The sequence below is a fragment of the Mesocricetus auratus genome, unplaced genomic scaffold, assembly GCF_017639785.1.
Source record: "Mesocricetus auratus isolate SY011 unplaced genomic scaffold, BCM_Maur_2.0 Super-Scaffold_100018, whole genome shotgun sequence".
NCBI lineage: Eukaryota > Metazoa > Chordata > Mammalia > Rodentia > Cricetidae > Mesocricetus > Mesocricetus auratus.
The window spans coordinates 423,802-430,724 of record NW_024429199.1 but is presented as its reverse complement, the minus strand read 5'-3'; the positions used below and the strand labels follow the sequence as shown (position 1 = coordinate 430,724).

The window sequence follows — 6,923 nt, the reverse complement described above, 5'->3', positions numbered from 1 at the left end:
CTCAGAAATGGCTTTGTTTGAGAGGAAGCAGTATTCAAATTTGTTCAATCTCCCAGTTTCGATGGAGCCTTCTGCTTAGGAGGGATGCTGAGGTGGGGAGGGGAGGGTGGGTGGGGTGGAGGGAGAGCTACTTACCCGATAGTCTCTAGGCGAATGGGATGTTTGCCATCTCATTTTGAGAATTTTCACATTGACATGTGAGTTAGGGCTTTGGGAGAACAGAAAACTTCAGAAGAGAAGGAAAGAGAGAATTCTGAACAGGTTACAGCTTAAAATACCAATAATTGACTCTAGCATCGTGAAGGGTGGTGAGATAAATGATTCCAACATTGATTTCTCTCCTAGAATAAGCTGCAGGTGAACAGCATCCTTTGTGATGCTGGTTCACTTGCAATCCCGTCTCAGATGATAGGAGCATCAGTTGTGGGGCACCAAGGAAGGCACTAGAAGGTGTCAGGTTTAATCATCTTCCGGGCTCTTTGGAGGGGTAGATGTGTTACCCACCAGTCCAGGCTTCATCACTTTCTGGCTGTATGACATTGAGTCACATTCTCTAAGCTCTAGGGTCATCATTTGTAATGCAGAACTAATAAAGCTAAGCCTGACTGAGATGCTTCCAACCAGTAATGCATAATGAGTGATCAGTATTTTACAGTTTATTATTAGTTTCAAGGAATAGGCGCTTTCCCGGGGTCACATGGGAAGTCAACTGGTCAGAACTTAAGCAAATGTCTACACTCAAATCTCCTCCCCCTGCTTCTCTCTGGTTTGGGACATGCAGTGATTTCGTATTTGATAGGTACCATGAACAATTGCTGCTCAGCCAGGTCGCTAGCAGTCATTATCTTGGTTAGTCTGGTGCTGCCCCTTTGGAAAAGTAAGCAATAGGAAAATTACCCAAGAGGCATACAGTACCAAGTACGGTTTGTAAGGTGCCCTTTACCTGTTGTTAATTGGAAAGACATCTTTTTTATTTTATACTGTCACACTTTGCATAACCTCTAATCCCATGAACTGGGCCGATGATGTGCAACAGTACCAAGGAAGGACAGGCAGTGTTGTCCTTTTAGCTCAGAAGTGAAGACCAGCCCTCTTCCTCAGTGTCCTCCCTTGCTGTCTAAACCCTGTGACCAAGGCTGCAGACCTGTTAGTCCTGCTCAGCAAGTAGAGGTGTGTGCTTCTGGCTTTCACCCCGAATCTGGCTCTTATACTTCTAAGCCCACTTATCCAGCTTCCCTGGGCTCTTCCTTTTGCCTGTGTTTCTCCTAAGCCTTGGTTTTGAAACCTTAATGTGTGCCCAAAGCCTCCCTGGAGGACTGCGTGGCCGTCTGGGGCCCTGAGTGTCAATCATTCTCCTGGGCGGTGCCATCGTCACTGGTTCTCGGACCACACCTGCTACAAAATAAACTTAGCTCTTTCCCTTTCCCAGCAAGGCTGAGGATCCTGAAGCTTTATTGTTCAAGAATGAAAACAATAAATCAATAAACTTGGCTAGCCATGAACTAATGATTTGTTGAAATGATCTGCTCTTTAACCCCTACCTTAGTTAGATAAAAGCTGTTAGAGGCAGCAGCCAAGCCAGGATTTTCCCTGCACCCTCACCCTGGGTTTTATCTCTACTCATGTTTATGTTAGCTTAAGCCTAGTGCCTCACACATAGGTCTCTTGGAGGGCAGTGCCTCTAATCTAATGTTTCCAAAGAAACCAGCAACTGCTGGCTGGTAAAAACAAAGCCCGGCAGATTGCTGTAGGATGAAGAGTTCATCTTCTGTTTGTGTCTCCCCAGAAGCTCTGGCCTCGGAACTGGGCAGACTAAGGTTTCCTGACTACAAGCTTCATATGGTTGCCTTTTAACCTTGGCCACAAGCTCCATTCACCACAGACAGCCTGGGATCTACTCAGGTTCTCTTTCTGGAAATTTCTGTGAGTCGGTGAGCTTGGGCTACCAGCAGGTGATCAGGAACTTTCGCCCCACATCTTTCATATCGTCATTTCCTTCCCAGCAGATCTGAGCCGCAGCTGGTCTGTTTGTGTCAGTCAGACAGTGAAGTCGCCTCCGGGGAAAGTGTGGGACGTGCAGTCACTTTGATGACATTTCCTTTTACCTGTGTCTCTCCCTGTCACTCCAGCTGTGAAGAGTTGAAAAGACAACCAGAGGTCAGAGGACCCTCAGAGAGAAACATGAAGTACGGCTTTACGGACATTTTCCAGGTAGCATTCTCTACTGAGTCATGAAGCTGCTATCAGATATTTTTCCTACAGGGCTCTGAAGAGGCTTACTATGCAGTCTGTGATGCATCCTGCAGGGATGGAGAAGGAAGGCTGTGAGAGGAGATAGCCACTGGTCTCTATGCCCTTGGCATGAAGCTGGGTGCCATGACAACACTTGACTTTGGAGACCCATCCTCCAAGGATCCATCCTTCCCAGAACTCATGAGCACCCAGACAGACAGCTTCAGGGATAAGACGACTAATGGACTTCCCATCACCAAGCCCTACCCGTTGACTAAAATGTCTGTGTGTGCAGCTCTCCCCCAACCACTGCCTGCCTGTTCCCACTTCTGCCTAGCCTTCCTCCCTTCCTCCCATTACTGTACCTTGAACCCTTAGAACATTCTGGAAGAAAAATATACTTGAATTATTGTTCTCCTAGAGTTCCTCTTCCACTTAGAAGCCTATAATAGTATGATGTTGCCATCAAGACTAAGGCCTGAACACTCCTGCCCATTCCAGGATATTTTGCCATCTGCTGTTCCTGGGGCATCAACCTTATTTCCCAGGACTCTGCACTGGGAACTCTGTTGACCTGCTTTCTCTCTCCTGCCCTCTGGCTGCTCTTCACATGTCCCCTCAAAAGAGCTCACCCTTCCCAATGCCCTTCATGACTGTCTTTAATGTATCAATTAATTAATTTGTTGTCTGCCTCCTCAAAAGACATGAGTCAGCTCTCTATCAGAATGTCAGAGGGTAGGGGGCTGGACAGCAGAAACCTTCTGTGCTGGACAATTTTATGTCAACAGTGACACAAGCTAGAGTCATCAGAGAGGACAGAAGCTCACCTGAGAAAAGCCTCCCAAAGATGGACTGCAAGCAAACCTGTGAGGCATTGTCTTAATTAGCAGTTGATGTGAGAGGCTCCAGCCCACTGTGGGTGGTGCCATCCCTGGGCTGGTGGTCCTGGGTTCCATAAGAAAGCAGACTCAGCAAGCCTTGAGGAGCAAGCCAGTAGTAAGCAGCACCCTCCATGGCCTCTGCATCAGCTGCTGCCTCCAGGCGCCTGTCCTGTGTGAGTTCCTGTCCTCACTGCTTTTGATGATGAACTGTTATATGGAACTGTGAGGGAAATAAATACCCCCCATGCTACTTTCGGTCATAGTGTTTCATCACAGCCATAGTAACCCTGACTAGGAGAGTGTCTTACAGTTCTAGAGGCTGAAGGCTGAAGATGTCAGGAAGCAGGCCTCTGTCCTGGGTCTGCCTCTCTGTGGGTCCTCACATGATCTTTTCTCTGCATGTGAGGGCCTGGCATTCTTCTGTACGTATTTCTTCTCACAAGGACGTTAGACAGATTGTGTTAGGGTACATCCTCATAGCCACATTTTAACTCGGTCATCTCCGAAGAGGCCCTCTGTCCAAACTCAGCTGGTTTCTGAGGTGTGAGGGTTAAGCCTTCTGCATATGAATTTTGAGGGGCACAATTCAGCCATGACGATTTCAATTCTCTCTCACTAGTGAAGCCACTAGGGCCTAGCTGTGGCATTCAGCCGGGAGTGGTTTGTGACCTGATGATGTAAAGGAAGCTATTGTCTCTCTCTGAGGCTTCCCCCCACCTCACCCACAGGCCATTTGAAGCCTAAGCTCATCTCTTCCTAAGGGGTTGCCCATGCCTGACTGACTCCCTGGTCTGGCCTGTCTCCACGTATGCAAAGCCTCACATGCCAGTTCTCCTAGGTTTGCCTCCATAAGAGGACCGGCTGGCTCGTGCAGGGCAGCGTGCCTCCTACAGACCGGGAACAACTCCCTTCCTCCAACCAATGGTGGTTTCTCCTTCTGGAATGATCTGGAGCTACTAGCGGCTATATTTGTTTATCAAATCTCTTTGGGGATCCTTGAGGGAATTCCAATCAGATCTGGGGAAGGTTCCTCCTCCCTAATCACTCGGCCCCCAATTCAGAGCTGGGGCAGGAAAATAGTCGTGAGTTTAGGTTCCCGAATTGATAAAGCATGTTCACTTCATCCTAAAAGTAATTGCTGCCAGGATGGGAACCATCGACTCCTCAGCCTTCCCCATGCAGCAGATTGAAGACACCTTACTCCCCGAAGAACTGCAGATCCCTGTGGAGGACACCGCTCTGTTTCCAGTCACTATCTTGCCAGGCTGAGAAGACGGTCTTCTGAGATTTAAAGAGTTAAGACTAGTTATTATTGAACACAGTCCCGGGTAAGTTAATTATTGACTTTGCTTGTGAATCATTCATAGCCTTTTAGAAGTATCCGAATACTTCCTCCGGCAGCAAATGTTATCCTGGCCTGTTTGTAGGATGGAGGCTGGGGTCAGGGAGAGTGTGAAGAATTAAGACACTTCTCTTCCACTCTGAACATTAACTGCCCCTTTCAATACAGCCTTTTTTTTCCCAGGTTACCTGTTCAGGATGCTTCAGTTAACTAGAAGACTCATGGGTAGTGTGCCATTCTCTACACCATGGCATGGGAAGACACCAGCTAATTTCTCTTTCGTCTGTGAATGAAGCATTGAGGACCAGCCATCTTGCCTGTGTCCCATGGGTTTCAGCCATCTTGCTTGTGTGTCCCGTGGCTTTCAGCCCTGGCTGTAGGAATGCAACATCTTTAGTTCTAAGTAATTCTTCTGATTACATCCCTTAGGGGTTAGATTAAAAAGCAAGGCTTTCAGCTGACCTGCCAGGGAGGCGTTTCTGAGGGTTTGTGGTTAACCAAGGCCACACACCCAGTAAGCTACAGATGGGGTTTAATGGAAGTGGCGTCTGTTGGGGGCTGGACTACTGGGGTGTCTGGTATCAGCTGGGCCTGCCTACTTTTACATGAGAGGAGAGGGGCCCTGTCAGGTCTCACTGGCTGCAAGGTTCAGGTTCAATGCCTGTGAAAACAGACACCAAAATAACCAAAGAGCTGCATTCCTGTGTTAGAACAGCTAATCCCCGTCCTTTGAAGGGACAGAAACGGTAGGTGGAGGGAGGCACACTCTCGTAGACCAGCCCTCTGGTTTGCTTGTCCCAAGTCCTGTAGTTCTCATAGTGCCAAAGTCAATTAATCGTGTCTCAGTCCGTTACAAATGACAACAAGGGGCTTTTGGTTTTCAGTTTTTGAGATTGTGTCTCAGTCTGTTGCCCAGACTGGCCTCAAACTCAGAGCAATCCTCCCTTCTCAGACTCCCAAGTGCTGAGGCCAAAGCATGAACCACCACGCCAGGCCTAGCTTATGGGTGATTTCTGGTGGTGAATACTGACTGATCAAGATACAGTCAACTGCTTTCCTGACACTGTATCATGAGCTTTCATGATTTTCAAATAACTTTGGAAGTATTCATTATTCAAGAATTTAGATTCATATAAGCTATTTTCCAAATCCAAAAAATGATGGCAAGAGACTTCTTTATTAATTTTTTTAGCTTGTGTGCAAAATAGTGGGTTTTATTATGATGTCTCCACACATGTAGGTAGCATCATACTTTGCTCATATTCATTTCCTGTTACCATCTCTTGTCCTTCCTCACTGGTCTAGTGTTTATTTTGAGACAGGGTTTCACTATATAGTCCAGGTTAGCCTGGAACATATGGTCCTGCTCCCTCAGTGCTGAGTGCTGGTATTGCAGGCATGCTGGCATGAGACGTATAAAGTCCACAAATGAATGTTTTCATCCTCAAAAATGGATGTGATTTACTAAAGCTAGAGGCAAATCATCCTCAACCTGTGCAGTCAACAGTCAGGTTTCCAGGCTGGCCAGTGGAGCAGAGCGCGTCCAGGGGCACAGCTGCTTCCCGGGGACAGACTGCACAGCTGGCGGTGCTCCACTCTGTACAGTTGCCTCTTTCTCTTGAATGCTGGGAAAGGCATGTACCACCACTGCCAGGCAGGGACCCGGCTTTATAACCTCCAACTTTCAGAGAAGGAAACTGAAGTGCTGAGTCCATTAGGTACCCTCTCAAGCATGTGGAATTAATAGAAAAATCAGCAATGTGGGTAGTTCTTGATGCTTCTTTAGCAAAAGACAAACAAGGAAAAAAACTCAACTCTCTGCCCCAGTGAAGATGCTTGGAGAAGCAGGTGACCTGGAAACATTCCTTGAGTCACACTACACTATTCTAGAGATGTCTGTCTGTGAGTGTGCATATATGTGTATGTGTGTGTGTATGTGTGAATGTGTGTATGTAAGTATATATGTAGTGTGTATGTGTGAGTATGTGTGAGTGTATGTGTATGTATGTGTGCATGTGTGTATGTGTGAATGTGAGTATTATGTATGCATATATGTGTGTAGGAGAGTGTGTGTATGCATGTATATGTGAGTGTGTGTATGTGTGAGTGTGTATTTGTATGTGTGAGTGTCTGTGTATTTGTATGTGTGTGTATGTGTGAGTGTGTGTATGTCTGTGTATTTGTATGTGTGTCTGTATGTATGTGTGAGTATTATATATGTATATATGTGTATCTGTGTTGTATGTGTATGAGAGTGTGTATATGTGAGTGTGTGTGTATTTGCATGTGTGTGTATGTATTTGTATATGTCTGTACATTTGTGTATTTGTTACGACCATCATCTTTTCTCTGCATACTCACAAGTGATTATAAAAAAAGCCTTGTCTGGCCGAGTGGTAGTGATGCACACCTCTAATTCTAGCACTCTGGAGGCAGAGGCAGGTGGATCTCTGAGTTGAAACTAGCTT

General features: G+C 46.6%; 1 long non-coding RNA gene across 2 annotated transcripts; it reads right to left on the bottom strand.

The window, feature by feature from the left end:
- Positions 1–641: 641 nt before the first annotated feature.
- On the bottom strand, positions 642–5,019 carry LOC121132869. Of its 2 annotated transcripts, XR_005869569.1 has the most exons (3): positions 4,918–5,019; positions 4,644–4,829; positions 642–4,394 (listed from the first exon to the last, which is right to left on the bottom strand). It is a non-coding gene; the product is annotated as an uncharacterized LOC121132869 (long non-coding RNA). The 2 variants fall into 2 exon arrangements; XR_005869568.1 differs by lacking the exon at positions 4,918–5,019 and having other exon boundaries at positions 4,644–4,907.
- Positions 5,020–6,923: the final 1,904 nt, after the last annotated feature.